The sequence below is a fragment of the Bos grunniens genome, chromosome 7, assembly GCF_055505025.1.
Source record: "Bos grunniens cultivar Pamir isolate PY7600 chromosome 7, Bosgru_T2T1.0, whole genome shotgun sequence".
Taxonomy (NCBI): domain Eukaryota; kingdom Metazoa; phylum Chordata; class Mammalia; order Artiodactyla; family Bovidae; genus Bos; species Bos grunniens.
Genome location: NC_141171.1, coordinates 79,900,019 through 79,914,285, shown reverse-complemented (window position 1 = coordinate 79,914,285; position 14,267 = coordinate 79,900,019). Strand labels below are relative to the sequence as shown.

General features: G+C 43.3%; 1 protein-coding gene across 4 annotated transcripts in view; it reads right to left on the bottom strand.

Annotated features, from left to right (window-relative positions):
- The window catches only part of TENM2 (teneurin transmembrane protein 2), a 1,167,677-nt gene that overhangs the window by 427,800 nt on the left and 725,610 nt on the right, over nt 1–14,267 (bottom strand). The gene's annotated exons all lie outside the window — the stretch shown is intronic.

Below are 14,267 nucleotides of genomic sequence, written 5' to 3'. Positions count from 1 at the left end.
TTCTTCCTTATCTGCAACCTCACTGATACTCACAAGCCTGCTTCTTTTCATTCAAGCCTTCCCTGTTTGCCTTCTTGAGAACTGCCCATTTATCTGCTCTATCCTGTCATCCTGTTTAAATTTCTTGACAGCCCTTATGACTATTGGAAGGGAGATATGTCAACTTATTTTATTCACCCCTATGTCCTCAGTATCTTCCTAACAAACAGCATCTGTTGAGTGAATGAACAGATAAATAAGGGAGACTAAAATCAAACTCATTAGTTTGGGGAAGAAGGAGAGGAGAGGCAGAAAGGGCGACACATTTGCATTTCAAAGAAGTGGCCAGTGCCACCATTGTCTGGTGGCTCAGATGGTAAAGAATCTGCCTGCAACGAGGGAAACCTGGGTTTGATCCCTGGGTCAGGAAGATCCCCTGGAGAAGGGCATGGCAACCCACTCCAGTATTCTGGCCTGGAGAATTCCATGGACAGAGGAGCCTGGTGCGCTACAGTTCATGGGGTCCCAGAGAGTCAGACAGAACTGAGCGACTAACTGTTTCTTTCACCACTGTCTTCACCATGTGGTTCTTCTGGACATCACTGGGAAATTTCTACAAGGACCATCTGCACCAAGCCATAGGGAGGAGCAGCCAGCCTGGAAGGAGGTGGGCAGTGTCTTGGAGCTGGCCTTCGGTCAAGAACTTCTCCCGCACAGAAGGCTGCTACAATGCCTCTTTTTCTGTGGCAGGGAGCTCCTCACAGCAGAACTGCTGAGTGAAGGTAACTGCTGTGTGGACTTTAACCTGATTCACCCTTATATCTTGGGGTCCTTGTGACTGCTTGCCTGCTGGTTTGTTCATTTGGAAAGCTCAGAAAAATGAGCCAAGAACAGCAGCCCAGGGGATATGCCCTGTCGAAAAGAGGGAAGGTATTAAGAAGGCAAACTCAAGAACCAGGTTAGAGTTTCAACTCAGGCAAGACATGCCCAAGGCAGAAGAAACCCATGTTCCGCTTTTAGATGCACTGCACCTGTGAAGGCATTTTCAGACATCTCATTATTGTTAAGTCACTCAGTTCAGTTCAGTTCAGTCGCTCAGTCATGTCCGACTCTTTGCGATCCCATGAATCATAGCACGCCAGGCCTGTGTCCAACTCTTTGAGATCCTATGGACTGTAGCCCTCCAGGCTCCTCTGTCCATGGGATTTCCCAGACAAGAATAGTACAGTGGGTTGCCATTTCCTCCTCCAGGGGATCTTCCCGACCCAGAGATTGAATCTGCGTCCCCTGCACTGCAGGTGAATTCTTTACCACCGAGCCACCTGGGAAGCCCTCAGATATTACATCTGGATGTATATTTTTGTCATTGCTTTTGTAATTGTATTTCATGATCAGTTCCCCAGTGCATTAAATGTTATTGACAGATTATTTTGAATCAGTAAAATGTATAAGCATCTCCTAAAGGCACTCTGCTAAACACTGAAGATACAAAAGTAAGCAAGACATCATCCTTGCCCTCAGAGAGCTCACAGTCTAGTGAGAGAGGCAAGCAGTAAAATGCATCATTTCAGCAGCACATGGTAAAGAGCACAATGGTCCCATGTAAGAACATGCTTCTATGGGGGCCCAGGAAGAGAGACCAGGTTGAGGTAGGGGTGGAGGGTCAAACAAGGATTCTTGGGAAAGCTGGTATCCAGGCAGTCTTCAAGAGAAGAGGAAAGGGGCTCCTGGTGACATGAAACAATGAACAACAGCACAGACACGTCAAACCACTAGCCAGTTACCCTTTTTGAGGATGGGAGTGGCAGAAAGAGATAGGAAACAAGGTACCCTTAAAGCTTAAATGTTAGGGTCTCGGTAACACAGTCGAAGAAGACTCATTCCTGCAGCAGGTCAATGGATGAATGAAGTTTGGTTTAAAAAATCCAATTCATTCATAACTTGTTCAGAAGCCATATAAGGCACGATATTCTTGCCAGATGCTCTGGCAAGGGTAGGCTGAATAATCAGCTTGTGATCAGAATCAGTACTCACATTTAATCAACGTGACTTCCCCCCAAAGCTGATAAAAATACTACCATCATCATCATTATTTTAACTGCTAATCTTTTTGCATGACTATCTGCCTCTCACAGCGCAATCATGATCAGTTCTACGAGGTTAAAGGATTATCACCCCCATTTTGCAGATGAGAAAACTGAGGCACAGCACAGTGAGACTGCACAGGCAGCAGGTGACAAGTGCCAGGTCTGCCTGTTCCCAAGTCTCCTCTCTTACCCGTCTGCATGCTGTTTGCCTAACCTGCATGGTGACAAAAATGGAGCAAGGTGACATACAAGGAGGGGAGGTGATGGACAGGAAATCATATTTCAGGTTTCCCAGTCCCCCATCCCAAGGCACTCTGGAGATTCCAAATGAGAAACACTGCTTTGAATAATCATTGATAGCAGCTATCAGATGGCAGAGTTCAAAGCTTTTCTCAAAATTCTGTTATGAAGTTCAAAGTGGCTTCTTCACAGCCATGCTACCCTCCACCTTCTTCAAGGCTCCTTGATGCAGAGGCAGCCTGACCAGGATACGGTGAAGTTGGCATTGACATCTACTTAGCAGCAAGGCAGTGGCAGGAATGGATTTTAACTCCCAATCAATAGGCTTTAAAGTTTGTATTATTGAGGCATATCTGAAGCTGCATGTTGAAGAACAAGGGTGGCTGGGAGCCAATTTTTAAATTCCTTTGAGTGACTGAGGTGGAACTGAAGTTCAGGGGCAATTTTCCAGGAGCCTGATATGATAGTTGCTGTGAAATCATTCTTTACACGAACTTTTGGAAATTTTGTTCAGCACGAATTCATTTCCTAGAGTACAGACAGGACTGCTTTTTAATTTATACACATACAGACAACGGAAGAGCAGCCCTAACACAGTGCAAGCATGGGAGTTATTCCGGTCTATTAGAATATGTACTGTAGAATTAACTGATTCTTGTAAAATCCATGCACCCTTAAAATCCATGCTTTGGTAGCTCCTTAAATTCTCTAGCTGGTATCCACTACTACTTGGGAAATTTCTCAGTCCCAAGATCTGCCCCCAATCAAATTGTGTGCTGTTCTCTATTTGCTATGTCATTTGCTAATTTTGTTCACTTATGCTACATTTTTCCCCATGACTATTCCAACTGACAGAGACCATCTGTACAGACACAAACAGGTTCCAAAGTACAGGGGAGAAAGCTGGAACTTACACAGGCTCACTTTATAGACCATGATTTCTTACTAAAATACTTAGTATGGGATGGGCATGAAACCAGGGGCTACGTCCTTACCCAGTTCCTACTTGATGCACTATGCGGGCTCCCTGACCCCCAAACTATTTTTGAAATTTTATTTTAAATGTGTATAGAGTCCACGGCAAATATACAGAAAACCAGGTTTCATCAATCTGTTAAAAAGCAAGAGGAAACATGCAAAGGCAGCAATGTGTCATTCATTAAACTCACATGGTCTTGATATGTGTGGGTGCATATGTGTGTGTGTTTTCTAAGATCCCCATGTAAATCAAAGTCTAATTATGTGTGAATGGATTCCCCATGACCTTAAAAGTGGGAAGTAAGTAAAATTTGCTGATTTTTCTGCTTTCAAATGAGTAAGATTTTGTGACAGTTTCAATTTGTAACATGTTTTTGGATTGAAAGACACATGGCGTGGGCAAACCACTTAAGGCACCTCTCTGTGCAGCCTCTGGACCCGTCCCTGTCCTCACTCCATATAGAGAACAAGCCTGCCCCTCCTTGAGGAGTGGGCAAGCAAGGGAACTGTTATTTGTTCTCACTATCCTCTGCTGTGGCATGAGCCCCAGTAAAGCTTAGCCTGAAAAAAAAAAAAAAAAAAAAGGACCCTATGAATTTTTACCTAACTAAAAAATTTATGACATTTTGATTCTACTTGTTTGACTTAGTATGAATAGAATGCTAGATTTCTAATTAAAAAAAAAAAACAAACAGATTTGCAACAAGCAACAAAGGTTTACTGTATAGCACAGGGAACGGTAGTCTTTATGATAACCTATAATGGAAAATAATCTGAAAAATAATTTATGTGTATAACTGAATCACCTTGCTGTGTATCTGAAACACTGTAAGTCAACTATGCATCAGTAATACATACATTTAAGAAAAGCCATGTAGCCAGACAAATCAGTTTCATGCTAGTTCTGACTGGTAGTGGCTGTTCAGAAGGCTGTGTTGAGAAGGATTCCGAGGACACCCTGGGCTCTGAAGGAAATAGTCGAATCATCAAATAGAAAAATCATGGATAAGGAATGACGGGAAAGGCAACATATCTTTAGAGTGCATTTGCCATCTACGCTCCCGCCCCTCATGCATCATCTGCTTCAGCCACATCTGAAAACCTCACTCCACACCATCTGTGGCTGAAGTCACCCTGCTTTCTCTCCCAATGTCTTGATCACAGCTCTGTTTTTCTTCTTACGCTGACTTGGATCCAACTCTAGTTCTCCCACCCAAGATTAAATGGCTACAACCTACTCTCCATCCCCAAAGCAGTAAATATCATCCGTGAAATTGCTGCTCTGCCCAACTGTTGCTAACACATTCACTAATTTATGATTGAGGGCATGTTGCAGATCAATTCCCCAAATTCACTTCCAACAAGTTCCTCTTTCGTTCAAAAGATTAATGGCTAGCTGATATTAAAATCTTTTGTGTAGACAATGCATAATTGATCTATGCAGGGACGGGGTGTCAGGATACTCGGTGGAGCAGAGACACACGGGTGGGAGAAAGTCAAAACAAAACAACACGAACATCATGCAGAACGATTACATATAAAAAAATAAGTGAAATGACCTCATTATTAAATATACATGTGATTTCGCTTTGTGCTAAAAACTTAGCCAACTATGTTACATGCACTTTTCTCTTATAACATTCACAACTTCTCTGTGAACAAAATCCTATTATAATCCCCATTTACAGGTGAAGAAACTGAGGCTGAGACGGACTAACTTTCCTAATGTTGTACCAATAGCAGAACTGGCTGGGATTTGAACTCAGGTGTTCTGATGGCAAAACCCAAGCCTCAGATGGTTCCTTCTATGCTTTCCCACTTCCCACATTAAAGAAGAGAGATTGCTTTAAAAAAAAAAAATGAACAGGGTATGAACCCCAGACTCATTGATCCTCTTCTGGAAGGCACCATAGAGGTCAGCCTTCTGCTGCTGCTGCTGCTGCTAAGCCACTCCAGTCGTGTCTGACTCTGTGCGACTCCAGAGACAGCAGCCCACCAGGCTCCCCCATCCCTGGGATTCTCCAGGCAAGAATACTGGAGTGGGTTGCCATTTCCTTCTCTGAGGCATGAAAGTGAAAAGTGAAAGTGAAGTCGCTCAGTCCTGTCTGACTCTAAGCAACCCCATGGACTGCAGCCTACGAGGCTCCTCCGTCCATGGGATTTTCCAGGCAAAAGTACTGGAGTGGGGTGCCATTGCCTTCTCTGAGAGGTCATCCTAGGGGAGGTAATCAACTGGGGGCACAAACAAGGCTCTTCCTGGAAATAGAGATCACACACACACAATACATGATTTGCAAAGAAAGAAAGCAATTCTTAAGTCAGAAACAAGAACTCCTCTGTGGTTTTGTAAATTTAAGCACTTAATAAAAATATCACTTTTGTGTTAAAGTTGAGGTTGCAAAAGGATGGCGTTAACAAAAGCAAAGCAGTTGGTCGAGAATTTAAACAATTGTCCTAATGACATTTCCCAGTACTTACTGTTTACTCAGATGTCTGACAGAATTATCCATTTCCCCTCAGATGTTTGGGATTTATGAAATCTCTATTTCTGACAGAGTGAAAGTGAGGTATGTGGGTATGTATGTAAACAGAAATAATTTCAGTGTCTGACACTGTGCCCTCCTTTTGTTGAGGAGGAAATGGCAACGTACTCAAGTATTCTTGCCTGGGAAATCCCTTGGACAGAGAAACCTGGTGGGCCACAGTCCTTGCAGTTGCAAAGAGACTGAGCAACTGAGCATTTGGTTTGTAACTGATGAATAGTTGAGGAATGTGGCCCCACTTTCTTTGGATTTCCATGTGAACATCATTCTGGAAGATGGATCAGATCTTTTTAGCTCTACCTAGTTCCACACATGGAACTTGTAGAAGGCTGTTGGTGGGACAGCTCACTCGAGGTAGGGTGAGCTCAGGGAGGCACTGGGGCACGGGAGCCCCAGCTGCCACCACATCTGGGCCAAAGTACCCTGACAACTGCTCGAGGCGGACTCCCTGCCTCCAGCTGAAGGAATGTGGATGAAGCCGCTGCACATCTCTTCAGCTATTTTATGTGCTAAGAAAAAGACTCTGGACTTATCACATACCCTTCCCCAATTGTCAGGTCGTTAGAATAGGAAAAAGGAGTCCAGAATGGTGGTGGCTAAAAGACAAGGGAAGGGAAAAGCCCTTGAAAATAGAACAAAGGAAGGTCCGAGGACTACCATAAATGTCGGGGGAGTTTGTAATTTCCTTGGTTCTGTCTTGTCACAACAGAAATTTGAAGCAATGGCTGGACCAGTGTTACAGCTCCATGTTACAGCTCAGTTTTATTTAGAAAGTAAAGGAAAATACATCCTCGAGGCATGAGGGCATATCGGCCCAAAAGATGCAAAGAGAAGAGAGGCCCCCAGCCCAATTTTGGCTCCTCTTTTTTATATGTTTTTTTCTCCTCCCCCTGGGCCTGCCCTATGTAAACTGGGCTAGCCCGGAGAGCTGTTTGTTTTACCTGAGGTCCTCACTCTGGTTCTTGGACTTTCCTTTGTTCTATTTTCATGGGCTTTTCCCTTCCTTGTCTTTTAGCCACCGCCGTTCTGGACTTGCTCCTATTCTACCTACCTAACACAATGATCATAGGTAGTTAGAATAGCAGCACTGTCTAGAGACTCAGGGAGGTTAATAACAGAGCAGAACCAAGATCTGAACTTCAGCTTGTGTTTTACTGAAACTGTAATGGATTATTCCTAAACCTGGACTTGGCTCATGTTGAAATCCACCTGTTAATTGCCTTCATCATCCAACCCACCCCATTCTCACTTTCTACTCTGCCCTAAATGAAATCCTGATTCTAATGGATGTGATTATCCAAGAGTCTTGGGCAAATGAGGATCTCTGCCTTCCTGCTTACAGCATTCCTGTCTCGATACTGTGTAACCATCCTCAGTTCCTTGGCACAGACTTTGAAGCCAGGCTGACTGAGTTCTGCCACTTTCTGTGTGAGTTTAAGCAATTAACTTCACCTCTTTCGGCCTCTCTGATGACACGAACACTGATGAACACTGACTTTACATGCTGTAGTGAAGGCCAGAGATAATATATGTAAGGTGGTGTCTGACACCATGGTAAGTGCCAGGGACTCAGACGGAGACAGTGAAACTTGCAGCTTATTGGTTCCAGTTAGTCTGCAAGCACCTACTCTGTGTGCATGGCCATGCGATAGTCATGGGGTCTATCATTCTTCCCTCTTGGGTTGAGTCTGGTAGATAGTGAGTCTGGAACAATGTAGCTATCCTGCCAGTCCAGGGGAGAGGCTGCCTGAGAAAGGGGTATGCAGGGAGGACAGCAGAGGTGGGAGGGGCAGAGAGGGATACTCGGATGGCACTGTTAGGGTACTGGATTCAGCTAGGACTGAACCAACTCTGTCACCGAACTTCTCAATATATGAACCAATTCATTCTCCACCCAACCCTCTTTTTTTTGTTTTGTCTGGTTTTTTGAGTCACTTTGAGTTGGTTTCTGTCACTCAGAAGGAAAAGCATCCTGTCTAAACCTGGCTAGCAAGCCAAAGTGAGAATATGACTTGGTCAATACCATAAAGTTATTTAGTAGAACACCTAGAATAGATTTCAGGGCAGAAGACTTCCAGAATTATGAGACGTTCATGTTCTATAAGCTGATTCCCTTCTTGTTAAATCACGAGAAGTTGAACATGTTGGGTCCCAGAGAAACCATTTATGGCAGGGGGTACCTAGTCTATTGATATGAATACTATGGGCATCAGAGCATAGATGCCGGCCAACGTTGGTATCAATCAAGCTTATACTGCAGTAGCCTTCTGTCCTTGGCAATGGAGAAAAACTCAGATCACCTTCTAGCTGGACTGGGCCTTACAATAAATGTACCGATCTTGGAGTAGGGTGAGAGAATCACCCAAGACTCAATTTCTTGCCTGTGTCTAGATTTTAGAAAAGAACAGAGACAGTAGGTTCGATCAAAACTGTAGAATGCAAAGTGACCTCAATGAATATAGCATCTGAAAATTCAAATAGGCATGTATATATGTGTGTGTGTGTGTAATTTTTACATCACATTATGTATTTATATTCCCCTGCTGCTGCTGCTTCTGCTAAGTCGCTTCAGTTGTGTCCGACTCTGTGTGACCTCAGAGATGGCAGCCCACCAGGCTCTGCCATCCCTGGGATTCTCCAGGCAAGAACACTGGAGTGGGTTGCCATTTCCTTCTCCAATGCATGAAAGTGAAAAGTGAAAGTGAAGTCGCTCAGTTGTGTCCGACTCTTAGTGACCTCATGAACTGCAGCCTACCAGGCTCCTCTGTCCATGGGACTTTCCAGGCAAGAGTACTGGAGTGGGTTGCCATTGCCTTCTCCGATATTCCCCTGCTAGCTGCTTATATTTAGTGTAGATGTTAGTCTAGATCAGTCATTCTTAATAGGGGTAAATTTTGTCCCTCCAGGGGACAACTGGCAATGTCTGGAGACATTTTGGTTGTCATAATTCAGTGGGATGGGGGAAGGAGAGGATGCTACTGACGCCTAGTGAGCAGAGACCAGAGATGCTGCCAAACATCCTACCATGCACAGGACTGTCCTCCACAACAAATAACTTCCAGCCCCAAATGTCAACAGTGTGGAAGCTGAGAACCCCTGGGTCAGCATGTGTGACAGCTTGCGATTAAAATCCTTTACGTGACATGGTCAATTTCTAAGTAGCTCCTTTTTTTCCCAACTGATAGAATTAGGTAGATATTGGAGAAGGAAATGGCAACCTACTTCAGTATTCTTGCCTGGAGCATCCCATGGACAGAGGAGCCTGGCAGACTATGGTCCATAGGATTGCAGAGAGTTGGACACGACTGAGGTGAATAAGCATGCATGCAGGTAGATATTAGAAGTAAAAATTGGATCCAGTTAGCTCTTCACCCAAGAAAACTTCAAGCAAATAAGTTTAAGATGAAAATGGGGGGATTTAAGTTAAAGAGAGGGAAAAGTTCCTCAGAGCAAATCTAATTTGTTGCTAAGAGACATTACAGTTGGCCTTTATCCAGAAGATGGGGAGACCTGCCTGTCAGTAAAGAGTTGGGTTGCCTTTACAGATATAAGAGATTCAGGGGAGAACATTCCAGCTCGGGTATAGGTAAGTGCATCTCACCTGAGGAATTTTCATGATGACCTCTTATGTCTTCTCAATGAGGCAGTATCAGCTTAACTGGGCTTGAGCTATTCCATATCAGGCCATTTCAAGTTTTTATTTTTACAGCAGAAGACCTAATTGCCCTCTTCACTCACACTTCACTGAACTCACTAAAGCCCAGTTAAGCATTTTCTCGAAAACAAATCGTTTTCAGATGGCCCTGGCAAAACTATCCTGATTTCACACAGGCCATTATACATAATTTATCGGAAGAGTGGCAGGCTGTTGGACTTGCCCCAGTTAAAGAGCCTCTTTCAGGAGCTTGAGCATGAACTGTCTTCACAGTTTGGGGCTCCATGCCTTTGAGTGTCATTCCTAGATCTCATGAACAACTTGCCTGTTTATATAGCACATCTTCCTGGCAGCACTGCACTTTGGAAGGTGTCAAATATAGATCGGGCTCTAGATAGAGGGGAGAGTTTATTTTTGAAGTAATATGATTTCTATAATTTTTCTTAATGCCAGCCCTTCCATATTCATGAGATGAAATGCAGTGAATCTGTACAGTTTCCCCTTTGGAGGACATAAATTCTATTCCACCAGAAGTAATACAACTCTTTACCCAAGGTAAGGGAGTCTCAAACACATTCCGACCACAAATTCCTAGTTCCTCGATACATGCATCTTAATTACATCTCTCAGCTTCTTTAAGATGAGATGGTATTATTATTTTGGTGATATGCACTTGTGTGGATCAGTGCTGACTGATGGAACTCTCCGGGATGATGGGTATGGTCTATGTCAATAATGATTAATGCATGTGAATACCGAACAACTGAAAGGTGACTACTGCAAATGAGGAAGTGAATTCTTAATCTAAGTTCGTATAGCCACATGTGGCTGTTGGCTACCATACTGGATGGCCACCAATATGGTGTATAAGTCTAGCCTATGGTTCTAGCTTACCACTAAATGGTATCCCTCACTCCTGTGTCTCTCTCCTCCATTCAAGAGCCAATATATTTCTGAATATACAGATTTGTTCCTGACATCCTCCTTTACTTTCCCAAGGCTCCTTAGTGCCTATGAAATATAGTTCTAACTCTCCCATGGAATTATCTCTTCCCAGATGCTCTCATGCCCTATACACATCAGAGCACTGGGATGACTGAATATCCATCTTCCCCTTCCCTCCTTCCTTATGTATGGAAGTCATTCCTTTCTCTTTGACAGTTTCAACCTTCTCCTGCAAACCTCCTGGAACACTCAGCTTAAGCATCATCTTCTTTATAAATCTTCCCTGATCACCTCACCCACTGGTTACCCAGGACATCCTTCTATCATTGTGTTTGTAATATGTTAACATATTTATTTTTCTACATGTCTGGCTCATTCATGAGACTATGATGATTGGGTAGAAATGAGGGATCCTGGACCTCTGTATCATGGTACCCAGTTCAGAGCCTGTACACTGTAAGGAGTGGTGCTATTGGTTGATTATAACAATTTATGCCACAAATATTTATTGCACATGTGTCAAATGCACCACAGTGCTGACTTTACTGCTGGATGCTGTTTCTATTGGTCTTGGGTTTTTGGTGCCTCTCAGTGTGTCAGTATTTTGCTAAAAAGAATTTATTCTGATTTTAAATGTATGTTTTTCTTTTAATCAAGTAGCTGGTACATTAAGAGTTGGATCATAAAGAAAGTTGAGTGCCAAAGAATTGATGCTTTCAAACTGTGATGCTGGAGAAGACTCTTGGGATTCTCTTGGACAACAAGGAGATCAAACCAATCAATCCTAAAGGAAATCAACCCTGAATATTCATCAGAAGGACTGATGCTGAAGCTGTAGCTCCAATATTTGGCCAACTGATGTGAAAATCTGACTCACTGGAAAAGACCCTGATGCTGGGAGGGATTGAGGGCAGGAGAGGGGGGTGACAGAGGATGAGACGGTTGGATGGCATCACTGATTCAATGGACATGAGTTTGAGCAAACGCTGAGACAGTGAAGGACAGGGAAGCCTGGAGTGCTATAATCCACGGGGTAGCAAAGAGTCGGGCATAACTTTAGTGACTGAACAACAGCAAAATATTCAGCTACTGCTTCATCTGGTGCTCAGATGAAGACACAGCAATATGCAACAACCTTGGAGGGAAAACTTAGTGCTTGATTTATTAACAGGGACTATGTCAGTTGCTAAGATGGTGCTTTCTAAGGAATTCTCCACGGTGGTGGTGTGACTATTTTTTGGCTTGGCTGGGTTGACCCCAGAACCTAAACCCTGTTTACGATGCACTCCCACTCTATAATTATGAAGGCTTCCTATCCCAGGTCAGAGGAGTGACCCAATACTGTCCAAGAACACAAGAAAGAAAGTGAAGTCGTTCAGTCATGTCCGACTCTTTGCAACCCCATGGACTGTAGCCTGCCAGGCTTCTCCATCCGTGGGATTTTTCAGGCAAGAATATTGGAATAGGTTTCCATTTCTTTCTCCAGGGGGTTATCCCAACCCACCTGGGTCTCTCACATTACAGGTGGACTCTTTACTGTCTGAGCCACCAGGGATCCCAAGAACAGAAGGGGCAAGTACTAAATGCAGTTCCTACAGTGTCACAAGTAATACACAGAACATACACTGGGCTGTTTTCCAGTCCTCCTGTAACCTACATTATATTCGCATAAGAGCTTATCTGGGGGGAAGCTTTTAGAGAAACACTGAAAGAAACTGTATGCCCATGACAAAACTTAACTTTCAAAAGGTTTCCTTAGGAAACATCTTCCATGACATGTAGGAATCCGTCTTACTTTTACGTTCACTCCTTGGGTTCATGGACATATAAGACTACCAACTGCTAAGAGTCGCTGAGCTCTTATAATGCACCAGGCATAATTTCCAAGCCCTTAAAATATATTATACTTAACCTTATAACAATCCTTTAGGGTAGGAAATATCCGCATTGCAAAGGACAGAAGACTGAACTAAGACAGGATGGGTTGTCTCCTTGGAAGAACTTGAGCTAAGGCTCTAGAGCTTTTAACACTGCATAGGGAATGACAATGAAATTCAATTAACCATTATAATGACAAAGTACCCATCACTGATGTGACAATATGATTGGCAGTGGAACCAGACTGAAGTTTAACTTAGCTCTGCCACTGAATTGCTGGGTGAATTTTGGCAAGCCACTTAACTTTACTGTTCTCAAATGCCTGATAAGCAAATGTATATAAAAATACAGATCATTCTAGGCACTGAATGAGATATTTATATAAATGTTCTGAAGTAAAGAGTAAATATTATCATCCATCAGAAGGTGATGAGAGAGATGTCCTATTCCCCTTTTCCAGGACATTTTGAGGATTAAATAATAACATATATGAAAGCCCAATGCAAATGGTACAGTGCTCTACACATGGTAACTGTTTTTGCTCTCATTATTGAAGCTTTCTTTTTCAAAGGCTTTGTTTGCAGACAGCAAACAGTTCTCAGCTCAAGTCTGTATTCCGCTCTGTGTCTTTGAGACAGCAAAGATAAAACAAGGGATCTAGGTGACAGATGCTTGAACTCTGTCATCTCCCTGTTGCCTACTCAGACTACCACCCACCCATTCCTCATGGACCACTCCTTGATAAGGTGCTAAAGATTAGATATCGAAGGAATAACCACCGATAGCCAACAGAAAGGCTGAAAATCTCCCCCTCAAAGAATTTAGAAATGTTTGAAAACTAGAATGGAGAAGGTAAACTAGACCAGTACTAAGTCCAGCTTGTTAGGAGACCACAGATTAGTTCATTAGTTCATTCTTTCCTCATATAGTCATTTCTAAGTCACCGCCTTGGACATAAAGAATTCCCAGTAGTAGTACAGTTAGAGTGAGGAGGCCACGGCTCCTATTGTGGCTACCTGAGGGCTTGCTAGCTAAGGGATTTAAAGCAAATGACTTACCCTCAGTAGGCTTCAGTCAATGCATGCAATCAGTTCAGTAGAGTTCAGTTGCTCAGTCACGTCTGACTCTTTGCTACCCCATGGACTGCAGCACACCAGGCCTCCCTGTCCATTACAAACTCCCAGAGTTTACTCAAACTCATGTCCACTGAGTCAGTGATGCCATCCAAGCATCCCATCCACTGTTGTGACCTTGTCCTCCCACCTTCAATCTTTCCCAGCATCAGGGTCTTTTCCAATCAGTCAGTTCTTCACATCAAGTGGCCAAAGTATTGGAGTTTCTGCTTCAACATCAGTTCTTCCAGTGAATATTCAGGACTGATTTCCTGCAGGATGTACTGGTTGGAGAGTCCAAGGGACTCTCAAGAGTCTTCTCCAACACCACAGTTCAAAAGCATCAATTCTTTGGCACTCAGCGTTCTTTACAGTCCAACTCTCACATCCATACATGACTACTGGAAAAACCATAGCTTTGACTAGACAAATCTTTGGTGGCAAAGTAATGTCTCTGCTTTTTAATATGCTGTCTAGGTTGGTCATAACTTTTCTTCCAAGGAGTAAGCGTCTTTTAATTTCATGGCTGCAGTCACCACCTGCAAGTGATTTTGGAGCCCAGAAAAATAAAGTCTGACACTGTTTCCACTGTTTCCCCATCTATTTCCCATGAAGTGATGGGACTGGATGCCATGATCTTCGTTTTCTGAATGTTGAGCTTTAAGGCAATTTTTTCACTCTTCTCTTTCACTTTCATCAAGAGGCTCTTTACTTCTTCTTCGCTTTCTGCCATAAGGGTGATGTCATCTGCATATCTGAGGTTATTGATATTTCTCCTGGCAATCTTGATTCCAGCTTGTGCTTCATCCATTCCAGTGTTTCTCATGATGTACTCTGCATATAAGTTAAA